Below are 11685 nucleotides of genomic sequence, written 5' to 3'. Positions count from 1 at the left end.
AGCTTCCCGTTTTCTGGTGACTGGTGGTGGCCGGGAGTCCCCGAAGAAGTGGGTCGGGCCCAGGATGCTGAACCTTCCCGTGGATCGCTCAGGATGACGGTACGCACTCTCGTCCCCCACCCCCAGCGCTGGCATTGGCTTTCGGATGTTCTCGGACTGCCCGAAAGGCGGCCAGAAAGGATTGACCGTTGCTGCTGCTCAGTGGCTTGCTGGCTCTGGATTGCTGGGGTTGCTGGAGGTCTCCGAGCTCACTGGCTCCTCTGTGGAGCCACCCAGCCTGCCACGTTGAGTTGTCCAGCATGCCAGCACGTGCTCGGATCGATGATGACTCCCTCATATGCATTCCTTGGAAAATCTGAACAAAATGAGTGAGAACTCACTACCGTCGTTCTCATCGAAACTGAGGTCCAGCACGTTGCCTCCCCGGGGGCTAGGGCATAGTTAGGAGTGGGGTCCAGCTTGCCCTTGTTCACACTGCTGCAACCACCCCCCACGGAGCCAACATCAGAGAGCTGTCTTAGGGTCAGTCGTGTGCACGCATTAGTTGAGGCATGCTGGGATGAGAGGTCCTTGTTTGAGTGGCCGTTGTGGGATGTGGCAGGGGCCAGCTCCCCTGCTGCTCCTGGAAGTGGGAGTGCAGGATTGGCGTAGGCCCCGTGAGCAGGTGGCACGAGTCGGTTTGTTTGGGGCAGCTTGGCTGTATTTGGGCCGTGGGCCGACTTGATGTATGTGTCAGAGCCAAAGAGAAGAGGTGTGGGTGTTTGGCTACTGGACCCACCGTTGAGGCGTGTTTCTGCGTGTTTCCGACCTGTGTCTTGGTGAGGACTGTGGAGGGCCCGGTGGTTGTGTGCCGATGCGGGGTCAGGTTCGGGGTCGGTCGGTGGCGGGAGCAGGCTGAGGGATCGGGTTGCCATGCTAGCCTTGGCAGCTCCCTACTGCGCGCACTGCCCCAGTGTTGGTGGCAAGGGCGGAAGCACGGAGCTTGCTGAGGACGCAGCGGTGCCTTGAAGCATGGGGGTTGGCGGGCGGTGTAGACTGGAAGGGAAGTGTATGGGGAGGTTAGGGCTGGAGTGGTTTTGTGTGCTTTCGTAGAACACGCTGTCGTCATTTGGCTCCTGCTGCTGTCCTGGGCTTCCTGAGGCCGGTCGGTATTTCCTGAGGGGCTGCCCATGGATGCCTAGGGAGGAAGGCTCCTCGGGTCCAGGTGGATGGGCGGTGCTAGCAGACCTGTGTAGTGTCGGCTTGCCGGTTGGTCCAAGAGACTCCCGAAAGGTGTCTTCCGGGAACCTGAGAGAGAGGCAGTGCAAGGCTCGGTCCAGATGCCTTACGGCAAGATGCCCTCTTGCCCCTTTGCCTGCAGGTGCATGACCGTGCAACGTGAAAGGGCGCCTTTAGGTGGGAGCCACGTATCTGGCCCAGAGGGCCCCCTTCCCCGTGACATGTGTTGAGATTTAAGCCTGCTGGTGCACGGGCATGGCACACGTTTGCTGAGATCCCGGGTGGGCTGCGGTGGACAGTGACGTGCCGATTTTGCCCCATTCGAGGTTTCCTTTCGCATGGGGAGCTCCTGTCTTTCAGGACTTCCTGTGGTCCTCGTGAACAGGGCATTGAATCTCCGTGAGTCCCATGGTGGGGTTACAGTGCTGAGAAGAGGTCCTCGGTTGAGGGTGGTGGGCTGTGGCTTCATCCAAGGGGACATCCTTTGAGACTGTGTGCCCTGAAGCTCGGTGTTTGCCCTGTGTGCATAATGTCCGAGGAGCCCTGTGGGGCGACTGGGCCTTGGTCCGTGAGGACTCATGTTTGGAGCAGGCTGCTCAGCGTTTGGACTTTGCTTTGAAGGTCAGGGCCCCGAATCCTGCCCGATGTGGGTCTCGGCCGTTGGTGGTGACGTGAGTGCCCTGGCATCCGTGGGGTTTGGCCCTGGTTCATGGAGGCTCCCCACCACTTCTCCCCTGGGCGTTTTCACCTGCCCTGCGCAGGCGTTTAGGCACAGCTGCCAAGACGAGGCTTCTGGATTGCAGTGGCACCGAGACACAGGTTGAATAGAGGCTGGATGTGCCCTGGAGCCAGGTTCAGCGTGGTGTGAGCTTTGATATCAATGCTTTCCTGGTTGACATAGGCAGTGAGTATTGCCTCCAGCTCCCCCTATCCTGTGGAGGCGTTGGGCGGCAGGGTGACTTGGTGGATATCCCATCCACGGCCCCAAATGTGGTGTAGGTGGGTGCGGTTGGCTCTGATCAGAAGGAATGGCTGTTGGAGAGAAGGGGTTCTTGGCCTATTGCAGCGGCTCCTAGAGACCCACGATGCCATGGCCACTCTGGAAGGCAGAGGACCGCGGTCATGTTAAGGATGGGCAGGCCTCCATGGCGCTGAGTGGAAAGCATGCATTTTCAGGCACTGAGATTTTCGGCGGGGCACACAGGACACACAAACACCCAGAGACGCAGCCATGCAGTCCCATGGGCAGTCAGACCCCACCCCTGCCACACACACACACGAAACTCACATGCGCCAAGGCCCCTACCCTCGTGCGTTCAGACACGCATTCGTTGGTATTGAAGGGATAAAGGGAGGTGGGTAGCAGATAGCGGGCTTCCCCGAGCTAAAGGTTGATTGGCATGGAGCATGCTCTCTGAGAAGTTGTGCCCACGTCTGAAGCGTGCATGTGATTTCTGTCCCCTTGCCAGGTGGGGTTGCCGGGCCAGGCTTGCCGTCAGCCAAGACAAGAAGAGCTTCCCGTTTTCTGGTGACTGGTGGTGGCCGGGAGTCCCCGAAGAAGTGGGTCGGGCCCAGGATGCTGAACCTTCCCGTGGATCGCTCAGGATGACGGTACGCACTCTCGTCCCCCACCCCCAGCGCTGGCATTGGCTTTCGGATGTTCTCGGACTGCCCGAAAGGCGGCCAGAAAGGATTGACCGTTGCTGCTGCTCAGTGGCTTGCTGGCTCTGGATTGCTGGGGTTGCTGGAGGTCTCCGAGCTCACTGGCTCCTCTGTGGAGCCACCCAGCCTGCCACGTTGAGTTGTCCAGCATGCCAGCACGTGCTCAGATCGATGATGACTCCCTCATATGCATTCCTTGGAAAATCTGAACAAAATGAGTGAGAACTCACTACCGTCGTTCTCATCGAAACTGAGGTCCAGCACGTTGCCTCCCCGGGGGCTAGGGCATAGTTAGGAGTGGGGTCCAGCTTGCCCTTGTTCACACTGCTGCAACCACCCCCCACGGAGCCAACATCAGAGAGCTGTCTTAGGGTCAGTCGTGTGCACGCATTAGTTGAGGCATGCTGGGATGAGAGGTCCTTGTTTGAGTGGCCGTTGTGGGATGTGGCAGGGGCCAGCTCCCCTGCTGCTCCTGGAAGTGGGAGTGCAGGATTGGCGTAGGCCCCGTGAGCAGGTGGCACGAGTCGGTTTGTTTGGGGCAGCTTGGCTGTATTTGGGCCGTGGGCCGACTTGATGTATGTGTCCGAGCCAAAGAGAAGAGGTGTGGGTGTTTGGCTACTGGACCCACCGTTGAGGCGTGTTTCTGCGTGTTTCCGACCTGTGTCTTGGTGAGGACTGTGGAGGGCACGGTGGTTGTGTGCCGATTCGGGGTCGGGTTCGGGGTCGGTCGGTGGCGGGAGCAGGCTGAGGGATCGGGTTGCCATGCTAGCCTTGGCAGCTCCCTACTGCGCGCACTGCCCCAGTGTTGGTGGCAAGGGCGGAAGCACGGAGCTTGCTGAGGACGCAGCGCTGCCTTGAAGCATGGGGGTTGGCGGGCGGTGTAGACTGGAAGGGAAGTGTATGGGGAGGTTAGGGCTGGAGTGGTTTTGTGTGCTTTCGTAGAACATGCTGTCGTCATTTGGCTCCTGCTGCTGTCCTGGGCTTCCTGAGGCCGGTCGGTATTTCCTGAGGGGCTGCCCATGGATGCCTAGGGAGGAAGGCTCCTCGGGTCCAGGTGGATGGGCGGTGCTAGCAGACCTGTGTAGTGTCGGCTTGCCGGTTGGTCCAAGAGACTCCCGAAAGGTGTCTTCCGGGAACCTGAGAGAGAGGCAGTGCAAGGCTCGGTCCAGATGCCTTACGGCAAGATGCCCTCTTGCCCCTTTGCCTGCAGGTGCATGACCGTGCAACGTGAAAGGGCGCCTTTAGGTGGGAGCCACGTATCTGGCCCAGAGGGCCCCCTTCCCCGTGACATGTGTTGAGATTTAAGCCTGCTGGTGCACGGGCATGGCACACGTTTGCTGAGATCCCGGGTGGGCTGCGGTGGACAGTGACGTGCCGATTTTGCCCCATTCGAGGTTTCCTTTCGCATGGGGAGCTCCTGTCTTTCAGGACTTCCTGTGGTCCTCGTGAACAGGGCATTGAATCTCCGTGAGTCCCATGGTGGGGTTACAGTGCTGAGAAGAGGTCCTCGGTTGAGGGTGGTGGGCTGTGGCTTCATCCAAGGGGACATCCTTTGAGACTGTGTGCCCTGAAGCTCGGTGTTTGCCCTGTGTGCATAATGTCCGAGGACCCCTGTGGGGCGACTGGGCCTTGGTCCGTGAGGACTCATGTTTGGAGCAGGCTGCTCAGCGTTTGGACTTTGCTTTGAAGGTCAGGGCCCCGAATCCTGCCCGATGTGGGTCTCGGCCGTTGGTGGTGACGTGAGTGCCCTGGCATCCGTGGGGTTTGGCCCTGGTTCATGGAGGCTCCCCACCACTTCTCCCCTGGGCGTTTTCACCTGCCCTGCGCAGGCGTTTAGGCACAGCTGCCAAGACAAGGCTTCTGGATTGCAGTGGCACCGAGACACAGGTTGAATAGAGGCTGGATGTGCCCTGGAGCCAGGTTCAGCGTGGTGTGAGCTTTGATGTCAATGCTTTCCTGGTTGACATAGGCAGTGAGTATTGCCTCCAGCTCCCCCTACCCTGTGGAGGCGTTGGGCGGCAGGGTGACTTGGTGGATATCCCATCCACGGCCCCAAATGTGGTGTAGGTGGGTGCGGTTGGCTCTGATCAGAAGGAATGGCTGTTGGAGAGAAGGGGTTCTTGGCCTATTGCAGCGGCTCCTAGAGACCCACGATGCCATGGCCACTCTGGAAGGCAGAGGACCGCGGTCATGTTAAGGATGGGCAGGCCTCCATGGCGCTGAGTGGAAAGCATGCATTTTCAGGCACTGAGATTTTCGGCGGGGCACACAGGACACACAAACACCCAGAGACGCAGCCATGCAGTCCCATGGGCAGTCAGACCCCACCCCTGCCACACACACACACGAAACTCACATGCGCCAAGGCCCCTACCCTCGTGCGTTCAGACACACATTCGTTGGTATTGAAGGGATAAAGGGAGGTGGGTAGCAGATAGCGGGCTTCCCCGAGCTAAAGGTTGATTGGCATGGAGCATGCTCTCTGAGAAGTTGTGCCCACGTCTGAAGCGTGCATGTGATTTCTGTCCCCTTGCCAGGTGGGGTTGCCGGGCCAGGCTTGCCGTCAGCCAAGACAAGAAGAGCTTCCCGTTTTCTGGTGACTGGTGGTGGCCGGGAGTCCCCGAAGAAGTGGGTCGGGCCCAGGATGCTGAACCTTCCCGTGGATCGCTCAGGATGACGGTACGCACTCTCGTCCCCCACCCCCAGCGCTGGCATTGGCTTTCGGATGTTCTCGGACTGCCCGAAAGGCGGCCAGAAAGGATTGACCGTTGCTGCTGCTCAGTGGCTTGCTGGCTCTGGATTGCTGGGGTTGCTGGAGGTCTCCGAGCTCACTGGCTCCTCTGTGGAGCCACCCAGCCTGCCACGTTGAGTTGTCCAGCATGCCAGCACGTGCTCAGATCGATGATGACTCCCTCATATGCATTCCTTGGAAAATCTGAACAAAATGAGTGAGAACTCACTACCGTCGTTCTCATCGAAACTGAGGTCCAGCACGTTGCCTCCCCGGGGGCTAGGGCATAGTTAGGAGTGGGGTCCAGCTTGCCCTTGTTCACACTGCTGCAACCACCCCCCACGGAGCCAACATCAGAGAGCTGTCTTAGGGTCAGTCGTGTGCACGCATTAGTTGAGGCATGCTGGGATGAGAGGTCCTTGTTTGAGTGGCCGTTGTGGGATGTGGCAGGGGCCAGCTCCCCTGCTGCTCCTGGAAGTGGGAGTGCAGGATTGGCGTAGGCCCCGTGAGCAGGTGGCACGAGTCGGTTTGTTTGGGGCAGCTTGGCTGTATTTGGGCCGTGGGCCGACTTGATGTATGTGTCCGAGCCAAAGAGAAGAGGTGTGGGTGTTTGGCTACTGGACCCACCGTTGAGGCGTGTTTCTGCGTGTTTCCGACCTGTGTCTTGGTGAGGACTGTGGAGGGCACGGTGGTTGTGTGCCGATGCGGGGTCGGGTTCGGGGTCGGTCGGTGGCGGGAGCAGGCTGAGGGATCGGGTTGCCATGCTAGCCTTGGCAGCTCCCTACTGCGCGCACTGCCCCAGTGTTGGTGGCAAGGGCGGAAGCACGGAGCTTGCTGAGGACGCAGCGCTGCCTTGAAGCATGGGGGTTGGCGGGCGGTGTAGACTGGAAGGGAAGTGTATGGGGAGGTTAGGGCTGGAGTGGTTTTGTGTGCTTTCGTAGAACACGCTGTCGTCATTTGGCTCCTGCTGCTGTCCTGGGCTTCCTGAGGCCGGTCGGTATTTCCTGAGGGGCTGCCCATGGATGCCTAGGGAGGAAGGCTCCTCGGGTCCAGGTGGATGGGCGGTGCTAGCAGACCTGTGTAGTGTCGGCTTGCCGGTTGGTCCAAGAGACTCCCGAAAGGTGTCTTCCGGGAACCTGAGAGAGAGGCAGTGCAAGGCTCGGTCCAGATGCCTTACGGCAAGATGCCCTCTTGCCCCTTTGCCTGCAGGTGCATGACCGTGCAACGTGAAAGGGCGCCTTTAGGTGGGAGCCACGTATCTGGCCCAGAGGGCCCCCTTCCCCATGACATGTGTTGAGATTTAAGCCTGCTGGTGCACGGGCATGGCACACGTTTGCTGAGATCCCGGGTGGGCTGCGGTGGACAGTGACGTGCCGATTTTGCCCCATTCGAGGTTTCCTTTCGCATGGGGAGCTCCTGTCTTTCAGGACTTCCTGTGGTCCTCGTGAACAGGGCATTGAATCTCCGTGAGTCCCATGGTGGGGTTACAGTGCTGAGAAGAGGTCCTCGGTTGAGGGTGGTGGGCTGTGGCTTCATCCAAGGGGACATCCTTTGAGACTGTGTGCCCTGAAGCTCGGTGTTTGCCCTGTGTGCATAATGTCCGAGGAGCCCTGTGGGGCGACTGGGCCTTGGTCCGTGAGGACTCATGTTTGGAGCAGGCTGCTCAGCGTTTGGACTTTGCTTTGAAGGTCAGGGCCCCGAATCCTGCCCGATGTGGGTCTCGGCCGTTGGTGGTGACGTGAGTGCCCTGGCATCCGTGGGGTTTGGCCCTGGTTCATGGAGGCTCCCCACCACTTCTCCCCTGGGCGTTTTCACCTGCCCTGCGCAGGCGTTTAGGCACAGCTGCCAGGACGAGGCTTCTGGATTGCAGTGGCACCGAGACACAGGTTGAATAGAGGCTGGATGTGCCCTGGAGCCAGGTTCAGCGTGGTGTGAGCTTTGATGTCAATGCTTTCCTGGTTGACATAGGCAGTGAGTATTGCCTCCAGCTCCCCCTATCCTGTGGAGGCGTTGGGCGGCAGGGTGACTTGGTGGATATCCCATCCACGGCCCCAAATGTGGTGTAGGTGGGTGCGGTTGGCTCTGATCAGAAGGAATGGCTGTTGGAGAGAAGGGGTTCTTGGCCTATTGCAGCGGCTCCTAGAGACCCACGATGCCATGGCCACTCTGGAAGGCAGAGGACCGCGGTCATGTTAAGGATGGGCAGGCCTCCATGGCGCTGAGTGGAAAGCATGCATTTTCAGGCACTGAGATTTTCGGCGGGGCACACAGGACACACAAACACCCAGAGACGCAGCCATGCAGTCCCATGGGCAGTCAGGCCCCACCCCTGCCACACACACACACGAAACTCACATGCGCCAAGGCCCCTACCCTCGTGCGTTCAGACACACATTCGTTGGTATTGAAGGGATAAAGGGAGGTGGGTAGCAGATAGCGGGCTTCCCCGAGCTAAAGGTTGATTGGCATGGAGCATGCTCTCTGAGAAGTTGTGCCCACGTCTGAAGCGTGCATGTGATTTCTGTCCCCTTGCCAGGTGGGGTTGCCGGGCCAGGCTTGCCGTCAGCCAAGACAAGAAGAGCTTCCCGTTTTCTGGTGACTGGTGGTGGCCGGGAGTCCCCGAAGAAGTGGGTCGGGCCCAGGATGCTGAACCTTCCCGTGGATCGCTCAGGATGACAGTACGCACTCTCGTCCCCCACCCCCAGCGCTGGCATTGGCTTTCGGATGTTCTCGGACTGCCCGAAAGGCGGCCAGAAAGGATTGACCGTTGCTGCTGCTCAGTGGCTTGCTGGCTCTGGATTGCTGGGGTTGCTGGAGGTCTCCGAGCTCACTGGCTCCTCTGTGGAGCCACCCAGCCTGCCACGTTGAGTTGTCCAGCATGCCAGCACGTGCTCGGATCGATGATGACTCCCTCATATGCATTCCTTGGAAAATCTGAACAAAATGAGTGAGAACTCACTACCGTCGTTCTCATCGAAACTGAGGTCCAGCACGTTGCCTCCCCGGGGGCTAGGGCATAGTTAGGAGTGGGGTCCAGCTTGCCCTTGTTCACACTGCTGCAACCACCCCCCACGGAGCCAACATCAGAGAGCTGTCTTAGGGTCAGTCGTGTGCACGCATTAGTTGAGGCATGCTGGGATGAGAGGTCCTTGTTTGAGTGGCCGTTGTGGGATGTGGCAGGGGCCAGCTCCCCTGCTGCTCCTGGAAGTGGGAGTGCAGGATTGGCGTAGGCCCCGTGAGCAGGTGGCACGAGTCGGTTTGTTTGGGGCAGCTTGGCTGTATTTGGGCCGTGGGCCGACTTGATGTATGTGTCAGAGCCAAAGAGAAGAGGTGTGGGTGTTTGGCTACTGGACCCACCGTTGAGGCGTGTTTCTGCGTGTTTCCGACCTGTGTCTTGGTGAGGACTGTGGAGGGCACGGTGGTTGTGTGCCGATTCGGGGTCGGGTTCGGGGTCGGTCGGTGGCGGGAGCAGGCTGAGGGATCGGGTTGCCATGCTAGCCTTGGCAGCTCCCTACTGCGCGCACTGCCCCAGTGTTGGTGGCAAGGGCGGAAGCACGGAGCTTGCTGAGGACGCAGCGCTGCCTTGAAGCATGGGGGTTGGCGGGCGGTGTAGACTGGAAGGGAAGTGTATGGGGAGGTTAGGGCTGGAGTGGTTTTGTGTGCTTTCGTAGAACACGCTGTCGTCATTTGGCTCCTGCTGCTGTCCTGGGCTTCCTGAGGCCGGTCGGTATTTCCTGAGGGGCTGCCCATGGATGCCTAGGGAGGAAGGCTCCTCGGGTCCAGGTGGATGGGCGGTGCTAGCAGACCTGTGTAGTGTCGGCTTGCCGGTTGGTCCAAGAGACTCCCGAAAGGTGTCTTCCGGGAACCTGAGAGAGAGGCGGTGCAAGGCTCGGTCCAGATGCCTTACGGCAAGATGCCCTCTTGCCCCTTTGCCTGCAGGTGCATGACCGTGCAACGTGAAAGGGCGCCTTTAGGTGGGAGCCACGTATCTGGCCCAGAGGGCCCCCTTCCCCGTGACATGTGTTGAGATTTAAGCCTGCTGGTGCACGGGCATGGCACACGTTTGCTGAGATCCCGGGTGGGCTGCGGTGGACAGTGACGTGCCGATTTTGCCCCATTCGAGGTTTCCTTTCGCATGGGGAGCTCCTGTCTTTCAGGACTTCCTGTGGTCCTCGTGAACAGGGCATTGAATCTCCGTGAGTCCCATGGTGGGGTTACAGTGCTGAGAAGAGGTCCTCGGTTGAGGGTGGTGGGCTGTGGCTTCATCCAAGGGGACATCCTTTGAGACTGTGTGCCCTGAAGCTCGGTGTTTGCCCTGTGTGCATAATGTCCGAGGAGCCCTGTGGGGCGACTGGGCCTTGGTCCGTGAGGACTCATGTTTGGAGCAGGCTGCTCAGCGTTTGGACTTTGCTTTGAAGGTCAGGGCCCCGAATCCTGCCCGATGTGGGTCTCGGCCGTTGGTGGTGACGTGAGTGCCCTGGCATCCGTGGGGTTTGGCCCTGGTTCATGGAGGCTCCCCACCACTTCTCCCCTGGGCGTTTTCACCTGCCCTGCGCAGGCGTTTAGGCACAGCTGCCAGGACGAGGCTTCTGGATTGCAGTGGCACCGAGACACAGGTTGAATAGAGGCTCGATGTGCCCTGGAGCCAGGTTCAGCGTGGTGTGAGCTTTGATGTCAATGCTTTCCTGGTTGACATAGGCAGTGAGTATTGCCTCCAGCTCCCCCTACCCTGTGGAGGCGTTGGGCGGCAGGGTGACTTGGTGGATATCCCATCCACGGCCCCAAATGTGGTGTAGGTGGGTGCGGTTGGCTCTGATCAGAAGGAATGGCTGTTGGAGAGAAGGGGTTCTTGGCCTATTGCAGCGGCTCCTAGAGACCCACGATGCCATGGCCACTCTGGAAGGCAGAGGACCGCGGTCATGTTAAGGATGGGCAGGCCTCCATGGCGCTGAGTGGAAAGCATGCATTTTCAGGCACTGAGATTTTCGGCGGGGCACACAGGACACACAAACACCCAGAGACGCAGCCATGCAGTCCCATGGGCAGTCAGGCCCCACCCCTGCCACACACACACACGAAAGTCACATGCGCCAAGGCCCCTACCCTCGTGCGTTCAGACACGCATTCGTTGGTATTGAAGGGATAAAGGGAGGTGGGTAGCAGATAGCGGGCTTCCCCGAGCTAAAGGTTGATTGGCATGGAGCATGCTCTCTGAGAAGTTGTGCCCACGTCTGAAGCGTGCATGTGATTTCTGTCCCCTTGCCAGGTGGGGTTGCCGGGCCAGGCTTGCCGTCAGCCAAGACAAGAAGAGCTTCCCGTTTTCTGGTGACTGGTGGTGGCCGGGAGTCCCCGAAGAAGTGGGTCGGGCCCAGGATGCTGAACCTTCCCGTGGATCGCTCAGGATGACAGTACGCACTCTCGTCCCCCACCCCCAGCGCTGGCATTGGCTTTCGGATGTTCTCGGACTGCCCGAAAGGCGGCCAGAAAGGATTGACCGTTGCTGCTGCTCAGTGGCTTGCTGGCTCTGGATTGCTGGGGTTGCTGGAGGTCTCCGAGCTCACTGGCTCCTCTGTGGAGCCACCCAGCCTGCCACGTTGAGTTGTCCAGCATGCCAGCACGTGCTCGGATCGATGATGACTCCCTCATATGCATTCCTTGGAAAATCTGAACAAAATGAGTGAGAACTCACTACCGTCGTTCTCATCGAAACTGAGGTCCAGCACGTTGCCTCCCCGGGGGCTAGGGCTTAGTTAGGAGTGGGGTCCAGCTTGCCCTTGTTCACACTGCTGCAACCACCCGCCACGGAGCCAACATCAGAGAGCTGTCTTAGGGTCAGTCGTGTGCACGCATTAGTTGAGGCATGCTGGGATGAGAGGTCCTTGTTTGAGTGGCCGTTGTGGGATGTGGCAGGGGCCAGCTCCCCTGCTGCTCCTGGAAGTGGGAGTGCAGGATTGGCGTAGGCCCCGTGAGCAGGTGGCACGAGTCGGTTTGTTTGGGGCAGCTTGGCTGTATTTGGGCCGTGGGCCGACTTGATGTATGTGTCAGAGCCAAAGAGAAGAGGTGTGGGTGTTTGG

General features: G+C 59.5%; 5 non-coding genes across 5 annotated transcripts; all 5 read left to right on the top strand.

The window, feature by feature from the left end:
- The first annotated feature begins 315 nt into the window (after window positions 1-315).
- LOC140689908 (small nucleolar RNA SNORD116) lies at window positions 316-409 on the top strand. Its single transcript, XR_012065055.1, has one exon. It is a non-coding gene; the product is annotated as a small nucleolar RNA SNORD116 (small nucleolar RNA).
- Window positions 410-3045: 2636 nt separating this feature from the next.
- On the top strand, window positions 3046-3139 carry LOC140689921 (small nucleolar RNA SNORD116). Its single transcript, XR_012065068.1, has one exon. It is a non-coding gene; the product is annotated as a small nucleolar RNA SNORD116 (small nucleolar RNA).
- A 2636-nt stretch (window positions 3140-5775) lies between these two features.
- On the top strand, window positions 5776-5869 carry LOC140689920 (small nucleolar RNA SNORD116). The gene has a single exon (XR_012065067.1). It is a non-coding gene; the product is annotated as a small nucleolar RNA SNORD116 (small nucleolar RNA).
- A 2636-nt stretch (window positions 5870-8505) lies between these two features.
- LOC140689907 (small nucleolar RNA SNORD116) lies at window positions 8506-8599 on the top strand. The gene has a single exon (XR_012065054.1). It is a non-coding gene; the product is annotated as a small nucleolar RNA SNORD116 (small nucleolar RNA).
- A 2636-nt stretch (window positions 8600-11235) lies between these two features.
- Window positions 11236-11329, top strand: LOC140689906 (small nucleolar RNA SNORD116). The gene has a single exon (XR_012065053.1). It is a non-coding gene; the product is annotated as a small nucleolar RNA SNORD116 (small nucleolar RNA).
- The last annotated feature ends 356 nt before the right edge of the window (window positions 11330-11685 follow it).

The sequence above is a fragment of the Vicugna pacos genome, chromosome 27, assembly GCF_048564905.1.
Source record: "Vicugna pacos chromosome 27, VicPac4, whole genome shotgun sequence".
NCBI classification, from domain to species: domain Eukaryota; kingdom Metazoa; phylum Chordata; class Mammalia; order Artiodactyla; family Camelidae; genus Vicugna; species Vicugna pacos.
The sequence above is the reverse complement of the archived record's forward strand: the minus strand, read 5'-3'. Positions and strand labels throughout refer to the sequence as shown.